Source organism: Mobula birostris, chromosome 4 (assembly GCF_030028105.1).
Source record: "Mobula birostris isolate sMobBir1 chromosome 4, sMobBir1.hap1, whole genome shotgun sequence".
In the NCBI taxonomy this organism is placed as follows: domain Eukaryota; kingdom Metazoa; phylum Chordata; class Chondrichthyes; order Myliobatiformes; family Myliobatidae; genus Mobula; species Mobula birostris.
The window spans coordinates 125,665,182-125,677,987 of NC_092373.1; the positions used below are offsets into that span (position 1 = coordinate 125,665,182).

The following is a 12,806-nucleotide window of genomic DNA, read 5'->3' on the forward strand; positions in this document are numbered from 1 at the left end:
ATCACTTCAAAGGCATGCACAAATGGCACTACGCAGAATGCAGACTGAATGGTGGGAGAGAAGAGAGGAGGCGATCCAGTGCTAAACTGACACCAAATACGTTAAGATGTTCTTCAATGCCATAAAAGCAACCTATGGATCACACAAGCCATGCACCACATGCCTTCTGTCAGCAGATGGCACAGTCCTGCTCAGAGACAAAAAAGCATTAACAGCAGGTGGAGAAAGCATTTCAGCAACACTTTCAACAGGCCTTCTACTGTAGACCAGGCTTCATTCAGTCAGATCCCCAAGAAACACACAGCCATCAGCCTCGACCTCCCTCTTACATTTAACTTCAAACAGTTGAGGTCAAATAAACCCTTGCTTGCTTAAATTCTGGAAAGGCCCCTAGGAAGGATGGAATCCCTACCGAGATCTGCAACTTAATGGGTCTAGTTGCACTAAGGACCTTCCATGACATTCTGATGAGCACCTGGGAAGATGAAGACATGTTCAGTGAATGCAGACACACTTTGATTGTATCTCCTCTCAAGAACAAAGGCAGCAAAGGGAACTGCGGTAACTACCATGGCATCTCGCTGCTGTCGACTGCCGGGAAGATCCTAGCCAGCATCATTCTCAGCCCTCTAATCATATCAGAGAAGAACCTGCCTGAGTCACAGTGCAGGCTCCACCCCTGAAAAAGCACCACTGACATACTGTTCACATCCATCAGGTTCAGAAAACTGTATCGAGCAGAACCTAGAACAATACATCGTCTTCATAGATTTAACCAAGGTCTTTCACACAGTTAACAGAGAAGTGCTCTGGGCAATCTTGTCGGAGTTGGGATGCCCACACAGGCTCATCAGTCTTACTCGCTTCTTCCACAATAAGGCTGGCCACTTCCTCTTAAATGGGGAAACCTCAGAGCCCCAAATGGAATGAAGCAAGAGTGTGTGCTGGCCCCCATGCTGTTCAATCTTTTTTTCCCCCCACATGTGTACTCAATCACACAGTCAGAGACCTTGAACACAGGGTGTATTACAGTACAGACTTGAAAGATCATTGTTTGATCTGTGTCGCTGAAAATCCAGATCTAAGACGGTTAAAAGAGTCATCCTCAAAGTACTCTGTGTGGATAACTGTGCTCTAATGGCCAGCAAGGAGTCTGATCTGCAACTGGCTATGAACTGGTGTTTGTTTGGTCTCACCATCGGTCTGGACAAAACAGAGGCCTTATTTCAGCCTGCTACTGTGCCATCTCCCATCACGATTGAAAGCACAACACTGAGGGTAGTAACGTCATTTTAATACCTTGGCAGTGTCATCTCCAGTGATAGTTCCTTGAATAAAGAAATCAATGCCAGGATTTGCAAGGCTTGCCAGAGCCTCAGCTGCCTGCGATCATGTGTGTTAAGTCAGCATAATATCTGGATGTCCACTGAGATCATTTTGTACAAAGCTGTTGTCTTCACTGGCCCCTTGTATGGTGGTGAATTGTGGACTGTATATAAAATGCAACTCAAAACTACTGGAGCACTTCCACATGCGCAGCCTGAGATCCATTATGGGAATTTGCTGGCATGAACGTATCACAAACCTGGAAGTCCTCAATAGGGCAAAGACTAAAAGTATTGAAGCCAAGATCCTGAAAGCACAACTTCGTTGGACCGGACATGTTATGCACATGGAGGTCTCCAGACTCCCTAAGGAGCTGCTCTATGACCAGTTATCACGGGGAGCAGAAACTATGGTAGACCTCAAAAGAGGTTTAAGGACTGGACGAAAGTCAGTACTGCTTATAGTAGGCTTGCTTCAGGGTATCTGGAACATAGGGCATGAGACAGAACTATTTGGGACGCCTTGGTTAAACTTACTCACCGCAACTTCGAAGACAGGCATTGTGCCCGACAGAAGAGGAAAGCAGCAACAACAGCTATGCCTACAGAATCAGGACAATTCCCTTGTTCCCACTGTGAATGGCTGTGTCATTCAAGAAATGGCCTCTACAGTCATCTTCAAACACACATCAGGTGAGTTGCGCAAACACAATTGTCACTGTCAAAATCAATTGACAACCAAAATTTACATAATAAGTACAAAAAAAACAGGAAAAAAGTGGCGCAAATTTTCATGGGTACAGTGTCCATTCATAAATCTGACGGCTGAGGGGAAGAAGCTGTTGCTGAAACATTGAGTGTCTCCCTTCAGGCTCCTGTACCGCCTCCTTGATGGTAGCAATGAAAAGAGGGCATGTCCTGGGTGATGTAGGTCCTTAAAGGATTGACAGTGGATATGCAATGGCAAGCATTTAAAGGTTGCATGGATGAACTACAACAATTGTTCATCCCAGTTTGGCAAAAGAATAAATCAAGGAAGGTAGTGCACCCGTGGCTGACAAGAGAAATTAGGGATAGTATCAATTCCAAGGAAGAAGCATACAGATTAGCCAGAGAAAGTGGCTCACCTGAGGACTGGGAGAAATTCAGAGTTCAGCAGAGGAGGACAAAGGGCTTAATTAGGAAGGGGAAAAAAGATTATGAGAGAAAACTGGCAGGGAACATAAAAACGGACTGTAAAAGCTTTTATAGATATGTAAAAAGGAAAAGACTGGTAAAGACAAATGTAGGTCCCCTGCAGACAGAAACGGGTGAATTGATTATGGGGAACAAGGACATGGCAGACCAATTGAATAATTACTTTGGTTCTGTCTTCACTAAGGAGGACATAAATAATCTTCCAGAAATAGTAGGGGACAGAGGGTCCAGTGAGATGGAGGAACTGAGCGAAATACATGTTAGTAGGGAAGTGGTGTTAGGTAAATTGAAGGGATTGAAGGCAGATAAATCCCCAGGGCTAGATGGTCTGCATCCTAGAGTACTTAAGGAAGTAGCCCAAGAAATAGTGGATGCATTAGTGATAATTTTTCAAAACTCGTTAGATTCTGGACTAGTTCCTGAGGATTGGAGGGTGGCTAATGTAACTCCACTTTTTAAAAAAGGAGGGAGAGAGAAACCAGGGAATTATAGACCGGTTAGCCTAACGTCGGTGGTGGGGAAACTGCTGGAGTCAGTTATCAAGGATGTGATAACAGCACATTTGGAAAGCGGTGAAATGATCGGACAAAGTCAGCATGGATTTGTGAAAGGAAAATCATGTCTGACGAATCTCATAGAATTTTTTGAGGATGTAACTAGTAGAGTGGATAGGGGAGAACCAGTGGATGTGGTATATTTGGATTTTCAAAAGGCTTTGGCAAGGTCCCACACAGGAGATTAGTGTGCAAACTTAAAGCACACGGTATTGGGGGTAAGGTATTGGTGTGGGTGGAGAATTGGTTAGCAGACAGGAAGCAAAGAGTGGGAATAAACGGGACCTTTTCAGAATGGCAGGCGGTGACTAGTGGGGTACCGCAAGGCTCAGTGCTGGGACCCCAGTTGTTTACAATATATATTAATGACTTGGATGAGGGAATTAAATGCAGCATCTCCAAGTTTGCGGATGACACGAAGCTGGGTGGCAGTGTTAGCTGTGAGGAGGATGCTAAGAGGATGCAGGGTGACTTGGATAGGTTGGGTGAGTGGGCAAATTCATGGCAGATGCAATTTAATGTGGATAAATGTGAAGTTATCCACTTTGGTGGCAAAAATAGGAAAACAGATTATTATCTGAATGGTGGTCGATTAGGAAAAGGGGAGGTGCAACGAGACCTGGGTGTCATTATACGCCAGTCATTGAAAGTGGGCATGCAGGTACAGCAGGCGGTGAAAAAGGCGAATGGTATGCTGGCATTTATAGCGAGAGGATTCGAGTACAGGAGCAGGGAGGTACTACTGCAGTTGTACAAGGCCTTGGTGAGACCACACCTGGAGTACTGTGTGCAGTTTTGGTCCCCTAATCTGAGGAAAGACATCCTTGCCATAGAGGGAGTACAAAGAAGGTTCACCAGATTGATTCCTGGGATGGCAGGACTTTCATATGAAGAAAGACTGGATGAACTGGGCTTGTACTCGTTGGAATTTAGAAGATTGAGGGGGGATCTGATTGAAACGTATAAGATCCTAAAGGGATTGGACAGGCTAGATGCAGGAAGATTATTCCCGATGTTGGGGAAGTCCAGAACGAGGGGCCACAGTTTGAGGATAGAGGGGAAGCCTTTTAGGACCGAGATTAGGAAAAACTTCTTCACACAGAGAGTGGTGAATCTGTGGAATTCTCTGCCACAGGAAACAGTTGAGGCCAGTTCATTGGCTATATTTAAGAGGGAGTTAGATATGGCCCTTGTGGCTACGGGGGTCAGGGGGTATGGAGGGAAGGCTGAGTTGGATGATCAGCCATGATCATAATGAATGGCGGTGCAGGCTCGAAGGGCCGAATGGCCTACTCCTGCACTTATTTTCTATGTTTCTATGTTTAATGCTGGATGCACCTTTTTGAAGCATTTACTTTTGAAGGTGTTGTCAAAGCTGGGAAAGCTAGTCTCCATGATGGAGTTGCTGAGTTTACAACTTTCTGCACCTTTTCTTGATCCAGTGCAATGGCTCCTCCATACTAGAGAATGATGCAATGAATTAGTATGCTATCTATGGTGATAGAGGCCCTCCGTTAGATTTGGTCGACCACAAGTCTTGTGTCCCAGCTGTCTAGGTGATGTGTAAGCCAGTAAGCAAGCCAGGGCAGTACAATACGGAGAGCAAGCAGTTGTCCGTATAGCAGGCTCACCCTCTCCATGCTGCTAATGAATCCAAAAGAACACCAGAGACCGATACAGTTTGGCACCAGCAGTTTCACAGGAGTTACAAGTCAGCGTTGAACTCAATATTGGACTGCCTTAGGGTCTTCAGCTCCAGACTTTTCCTCACGGTTTACTCCCGAAGCATTCCCCATGAGTGGATATAGCCACAAGGCAACAGAGTTTTGAGATCAGAGATGTCCTTCTCATAGTTGAGTTGCCGACCATGGCTAAAGAGCCCAAAGCGACTGGTTTTAAGGCGCCCGAAATCTGCCTTTGCTCCTTCTATCGTCAGCAGAAACAGTTTGGCCAAATTTAGTATCTAAGCCATACATAAAGGTCAGGAGCTGGACTTGGTTGTCAGAGGCTACTTGAGACACATACCATTGAGAGGTAGTGTGAACTTATTCCCACTACAACCTCTCCAGCTATAATAACCAACATACTCCATGGTACATCTGTAGAAATTTGCAAGTGTCTTTGGTGACATACAAATTCTCCTCAAACCCCTAATGAAATATAGGTGCTGTAAATCTTTCTTTGCAATTGCATCAAAATGTTGGGCCCAGGATAGATCTTCAGTGATTTTGACATTTAGGAACTGGAAACTGCTCACCCTTTCTACTTCTGATCGCTAGATGAGAACTGGTGTGTGTTTCTCGACTTCTCCTTTCTGAAGTCCACAATCAATTCTTTGGTCTTACTGACATGGAATGCAAGGTGGTTGTTGTGACATCACTCACTAGCTGATCTGTCTGGCTCATGTACACCTCCTCATCACCATGTGAAATTCTGACAGTAGTTGCATTGTCAGCATACTTAGAGATGTCGCTTGAGCTGTGTCTAGCCACACAGTCGTGGGTGTAGAGAGTATAGATGTTGGGCTGAGCAAAGCACACATCCTTGAGATGCGCCAGTGTTGATTGTCAGCGAAGAGATGCTATTTCTGATCCACACAGATTGTGATCTTCCTGTGAGGGAGTCAAGGATCCAGTTGCAGAGAGAGAGGTACACCAGGTTTTGGAGCTTGTTGATTTAGACTGTTAATCAACACTGTGGAAAGATAATTTGTATAGGGTGCTAGCACACACACAACTGACTATAACTGCCTAACATCCTGCAATGCATTTGAATCCAGTTCACATTTTGTGAGGCATTTTAAGATGTCTTAGACTTGATAAGATACTATACAAATGCAAGATTTTCCGTCAACATAAGACCTATGTCCCTGATAAATATTTATTTCTCTGACTAAAATTTCAATAGGTTAATAAAAGAAAATCTTTATTATTTTAAAATCAATTTTGATAAGGCATTACCTCCAGCTTTGAAGGTTTTATGGCAGTAGCTAATTCAAATCACCTCATGATATTTAAGTGACAAAGTAACTCAATTCATATTAGCTCATCTTGGTTTTTCTCCTCCATTTTTAACTCAACCCCTCCTCACCTCTCTGGAAGTGGAGATGTCCCCAGCCTGACCCGCCCGGACATGTCTTTCTACTCTGCATTTCACAATTACATTCTTTTGACCATGTTTTCACTCGCAAACTGCTCCTGTTCACTCATGTACCAGGTGACCTTACAGATTACCCCCAATGTCACTTCGGTTTTATCTCTTAGACACATCCCCACCCTCTCTGCAGTGAAAGATACTTCTCTTCTCTCCTCCTGACAGAGGCTCTTTGAACTGAAACAGCATCTCTGTTTTACTTCCCACATAGGTGGTCTGATCTGAGCATCTTTGGTCTTCATATTGTTTCCATTTCACACACTGCAAGTAAACAACTAGTAATCTCTAGTGTAGAAGTTCCCAACATTTTTTATGCCATGGACCAATACCATTAAGCAAGGGGTCTGCAAGCCTCAGGTTGGGAACTCCTGCTCTAGGGGAACAGCTGGCATTGCTCCTCTATGGAGCATTTTGAGCCTGCAATCTTATACTATGCAAATGATTCTTAAAGATTAGGCGGAATTTATTTAGCCAGAGGGTGGTGAATCTGTATATTCGGTATATTTAAAGCGGAGGTTGACAGTTCCTTGATTAGAAAGGTTGTCAAAAGTTATGGAAGAGAAGGCAGGAGAATGACGTTCAGTGTGATAAAAATCAGCCCATGATAGAACGGTGGAGCAGACTTGATGGGCTGATGGCCTAATTCTGCTCTTATGTCTTGTGGCCTTGTGTTTTCAGTTTTGATTGGCTTTGACATGGGACAATGATTTGTTGATGCTTGCTTAAGCATTGAGTGGATACTTGTTCCATGTTTAATTTTACAAATGTAATTCCGCTGGTGCAATGTCCAAGAAAGAAAGTCCATAACCTTCCTTTCAGAATAGAAACAGCATTGAAATCCCTAACAAAGACACGGCCAAATTTAAAACTGTCATTTGACAATGTGGTTTCCTCTCATATCCCAAAAATTCGAGGCTTTGGAGGTAAATGACCCCTGTACGTTGCTATTGATTGTGAAGGGAAATGATGAGAATGTGTAGAGAATTACGGTTACAAGAAAAAGTTTGTGAACCCTTTGCAATTACCTGGTTTTCTGCATTAATTACTCATAAAATGTGGTCTGATCTTCATCCAAGTCACAATAGTAGACAAGCACAATCTGCCTAAACTAATAACACACAAACAATAGTACTTTTCATGTCTTTATTGAACATATTATTTAATCATTCATAGTCCAGGCTAGAGAAAAGTATGTGGACCCTTGTATTTAATAATTGGTAGAAGCTCCTTTAGAAACAATAACCTCTACCAAACATTTCTTGTAGCTACTGATCAGATTTGCACAATGGCGAGGAGGAATTTTAGACCATTCTTCCATACAAAACAGTTTCAGTTCATCAATATTTTCGGGTACCTTGAATAAAAGCCCTCTTCAGCTCATGTCAATTGGGTTAAGGTCTGAGTTGGCTATTCCAAAACACAAATTTTAATATTTTTTAAACCATTCTGTCGTTGATTCACTTGTGTTTTGGATCATTGTCTTGTTGCATCATCCAACTTTTATTAAGTTTCAGGTGAAGGATCGCTACTCTGACAATTTCCTGTAAAATGTCTTGATACAATTTTGAATTCATTGCTCCCTCAATGACTGCAAGCTGCCCAGGCCCTGCGGCAGCAAAGCAGTCCCAAACCATGATGCTCCTTCCACGATGCTTCATAGATGGAATGAGATTTTGGTATTGGTGTGTAGTGCCCTTTTTCCTCCAAAAGCTCAACTTTTGTCTCATCTGTCTACAGAACACTGTCCCAGAAGCATTGTGGAGCATCCAGGTGGTCTTCTGCAAACTTGAGACATGCAGCAATGTGTCCTTTCATGAGCACCATTCTTGTTCAGTGTTTCTTCTTAGCAGTGGACACATGAACAGAGACTTCAGCAAGTTTTAGGCATTTCTGCAGGTCTTTTGCTGTTAATCGGGTTCTTTATCACCTCCTCAGCATTGCACGTTGTTCACAGTGTACTCAGTACTGACAACAAGAAGTACAATTGTTTGTGTGTTACTAGTTTAGGCAGATTGTGTTTGTCTATTATTGTGACTTAGATGAAGATCAGACTACACTTTATAAGTAACTAATGCAGAAAACCAGGTAACCACAAAGGGTTCACAAACTTTCTCTTGCATTTGTAAAAAAGGCATCAATGAGGGATTAGTGTAATTAGGTGGTTGACTGTTGACATGGACTCAGTGAGAAAAGGGCCTGTTTCCATGCTGTGAGCTCTGTTCACCAGGCAAAATTAAAAACCAGCAAACTGGAGATCAACTGGGAGATTGAGAAGGAACTTTGACGTTTCAACTCATTCTTCGCCACTGATATAGAAGTAGTGGTTTTAACACTGAGATTTCTACCTGTTTGGATTAATTCCTATTATGAAATTACACTGGATTACTAACACCCAGAAACAGAAAATTAGCTCTGAAATCACACAGGTCAAATTCACAATTGTAATACTAAATGAATAATTAGCACACAAATCTGATATCGGATTTGGCATAATGCAGAGTCACTGAACAAACCTTATAACTGTCAGCACATTTAACATTAAAGTGGTCTTTATTCAGTAGGAACACCAGAGGGCTTTTTTAAACAAGGGAACTACCATATCTGTTTCACGAAGACAAAAGGTTGCTCCTTTTCCATGTACAGTATTTGACTGGCAGAGGAATTAAAAGCTTTCAATATCTAGATTCTGGTAAGGGATCATTAAAACTTAAAACAGTTATAATAGGAACTGACTACCTTAATTTTCCATGCCAGTTAATACTCTGCTGACACGTAAAGAAATTTAGATCAAAAAGAGCATTTTTTTTCCACTAGTACCTGGAAAAAAAGGTATAATTTTGTAATAGGATTCAATTTGAATGATCCATGTAATTAAAAAAGAGGTTTAAAATACCTACCTCATCAAGCTTGACTGAGTAAAATGGCATAACTTCTGTTGAACCCCCTGCCTTCACTCCTATGTAATTTCTTGGCAAATCCAAAAATATAGATACCAATATCAGACCAATTGAAGAGAACACTGAGAAAATCCAACAGTCATTTCCAGAAGGTAACTATGTTTCTAGAAAACTGTAGTAACTGGAGAGTACAATAATTATATCAATAATTATATGCACCTCTCTGACTTCCATAATATGCAACTCCATTAATGACTCTGGAATTAATTCAGGCCCCCTTGAATGCTTATAGAAACGCATATTCATTCCATACTCTGACAACTTGTTTCAGAAAACTAAAAGTGGGTCTTATGCCTCAGCATCCTCTCTAATCTATCCAATTAAAAGCTGCACTTTGATTGTATCCCATTCTGTCATTACTTTGAAATTGACCCCAAGTTCCTTGTTTATCTCAAAGCCTCAGGTAATGCAACTATCACTTTGTTTTATTTGAAAACAAAAGCCTTGAGACCCTGGACACCAACCATATAGACTCGTACACATTACCAGGCAGTTCTATCACCCACCAAGGAGCCTTGAGAAGTCAGTTCTCTGTGCACTGGAAGTGCCCAAGGTGAAGTATTTGCATTACATTTATCTAAGTAAAAGCTGATAAAAAAGATCCAAATCCTTCTTACCATTAATTTTCTTATTTACTGGGATCTTACAGGTAATCTCTAAAACTATTCTAAAAGTTGCCATACAACCTTAGTGTCGGTATTTAGTGAACAATAACAGATACCCATGCAGAATTGCACATGTAGTAATAATTACATTTCAGGATAATGCATTATCAACCTAAAATCCTACAAGTAACAATCCTATCATTTGTGTGGGAGCTTGATGAAATTCCCAGAAGTTTGTTAAATGTCGACATACAGTGCCTTGAAAAGTATTCAGCCCCGCCACTATTTTCATATTTTACTGTCTCAGTTTCTGAATTTAAAATATATTGAATCAGGATTTTTGAGCTAATCTACAAAACATCATGTCAAATCAAAAGAAAAATGTGTTAACCTGTCAAGAATTTACTAAAAATTAAAAACCAAAATTGAGAGACTGAAAAAGTATCCACCCCCTTTGTAATTATTATGGTAAATTTCCTCAGGCACAATATATCTATTACCTTACTAGCTCTTCCAATTTGTTGATGTAGAAAATTGGAGGATCACCTGTTTTCAATGAATTCATAAGAATCAACATCCCTTTCTCTGTAAGGTCCAACAATATAGTATATTTTCAACAGACAAACCAAAATAAAATCTTGAATGTTCTTTTGTCAAGTCAGAAAAATGATAACAGAGAAGCACAAAACTGGGAAAGGATACAAGACCTTTTCACTGAACATATCTCGGAGCTCAGTGTAGTCATCATGAAAAAGTGGGAAAAAAATATGAAGTCACAGCTATCTTCCCTGGGTCAGGCCACCCCTCTAAACTTAGTCACCAGAAAAGAATGGCACTTTTATGACAGGCTACTGTGATGCCAATGGTCACTCTGAGTGAACTGCAAAAGTCATTGGCTGTAACTGGAAATGAAGTTCATGGCTCCACAAACCCTAAAGGCCTTGCACAAAAAGGGTATTTATGGAAGAGTGGCAAGGAGGAAACCCTGGCCAAAAAAAAGGATATCCTTGCCCATAAAGACTTTGCAAAGCAGCACTTAGAAAATACTGTAAAAATGTGGAAGAAGGTCTTGCGGTCGGATGAGACTAAAGGGGAATGTTTTGGCTTCCACACTAGTGGTACATGTGGGGTAAATCTAATACTGCAATTCAGCCAGTACACACCCCCCTACTGTAAAGTATGGTGGAGGTAGCATCATGCTATGGGGATGCTTTTCAGCAGCAAGGACTGGAAACCTGGTCAGCGTTGATGGGAAGATAAATGCTGCTAAATACAGAGAGATTCTGGATAAAAACCTACTAGCCTCTGTCAGAAAGCTTAATCTGGGGAGTAAATTCATCTTTCAGCAGGACAAGGACCCAGAGCAACAATGAAGAAGACGAATGCAATTGAGTGGCCCAGTCAGAATCCTAACCTTAATCCAATGGAATATCTTTGAGAAGACCTCGAGACTGCAGTCCACCGCCACTCCCCAGCTAACCTGGCACAGCTTGAACAATCTTACAAGGAGGAATAGAAACATAGAAAACCTACAGAACAATATAGGCCATTCGACCCACAAAGCTGTGCCAAACATGTCCTTACCTTAGAAGTTACCTAGGGTTACCCATAGCCCTCTATTTTTCTAAGATCCATGTACCTATCCAGGAGTCTCTTAAAAGACCCTATCATATCCACCTCTATCACCATCACCGGCAACCCATTCCATGCACTCACCACTGTCTGCATAAAAACTTAACCCCGACATCTCCTCTGTACCTATTTCCAAGCACCCTAAAACTGTGCCATCTCGTGCTAGCCATTTCAGTGCTGGGAAAAAGCCTCTTACTATCCACACAACCAATCCCTCTCATCATGCTTTGAGTGCTCTATGGATTTGGACCCCAAGATCCCTCTGATCCTCCACACTGCCAAGAGTCTTACCATTAACACTATATTCTGCCATCATATTTGACCTACCAAAATGAACCACCTCACACTTATCTGGGTTGAACTCCATTTGCCACTTCTCAGCCCAGTTTTGCATCCTATCAATGTCCCGTTGTAACCTCCAGCAGCCCTCCACACTATCCACAACACCCCTCAAACTCTGTGTCATCAGCAAATTTACTAACCCATCCCTCCACTTCCTCATCCAGGTCATTTATAAAAATCACAAAGAGTAGGGGTCCCAGAACAGATTCCTGAGGGATACCACTGGTCACCGACCTCCATGAAGAATATGACCCGTCTACAACCACTTTTTGCCTTCTGTGGGCAAGCCAGTTCTATATCCACAAAGCAAGGTTCCCTTAGATTCCATGCCTCCTTACTTTCTCAATAAGCCTTGCACGGGTACCTTGTCAAATGCCTTGCTGAAATCCATATACACTACATCTACTGCTCTACCTTCATCAATGTGTTTAATCACACCCTCACAAAATTCAATCAGGGTCATAAGGCACTAGCTGCCTTTGACAAAGCTGTGCTGACTATTCCTAATCATATTATGCCTCTCCAAATGTTCATAAATCCTGCCTCTCAGGATCTTCTCCATCAACTTACCAACCACTGAAGTATGCCTCACTGGTCTATAATTTCCTGGGCTATCTTTACTCCCTTTCTTGAATAAGGGAACAACATCCGTAACCCTCCAATCCTCCGGAATCTCTCCCGTCCCCATTGATGATGCAAAGATCATTGCCAGAGGCTCATTTTGCTCCATCACACGGTGCAAAGCTAATAGAGACTTATCCAAAAAGACTGCTGGCTGTAATAGCTGCAAATATGGCCTAACTAAGTCCTAAGCAAAGGGGAATGAATACTTTTGAAGTGCTGATATTCCAGTTTTTAAATTAGTTTTTCATGCTTTAAAATTATCCCTAAATTTGGGCTCCACTGCGGAAAAATGGAACATGTTATTCACAAATAAAAATTCTCAATTAAATTGATCAAAATCCCTAGTTGTAATTCTTATTTATGTGAACAAAGGCACTGTATACCATGCTAACTGGACTTCAGCAAAAGAATGGAACT

At 41.8% G+C, this 12,806-nt stretch overlaps 1 protein-coding gene across 2 annotated transcripts in view; it reads right to left on the reverse strand.

The window, feature by feature from the left end:
- The window catches only part of naf1 (nuclear assembly factor 1 homolog (S. cerevisiae)), a 215,781-nt gene that overhangs the window by 15,916 nt on the left and 187,059 nt on the right, over nucleotides 1-12,806 (reverse strand). The gene's annotated exons all lie outside the window — the stretch shown is intronic.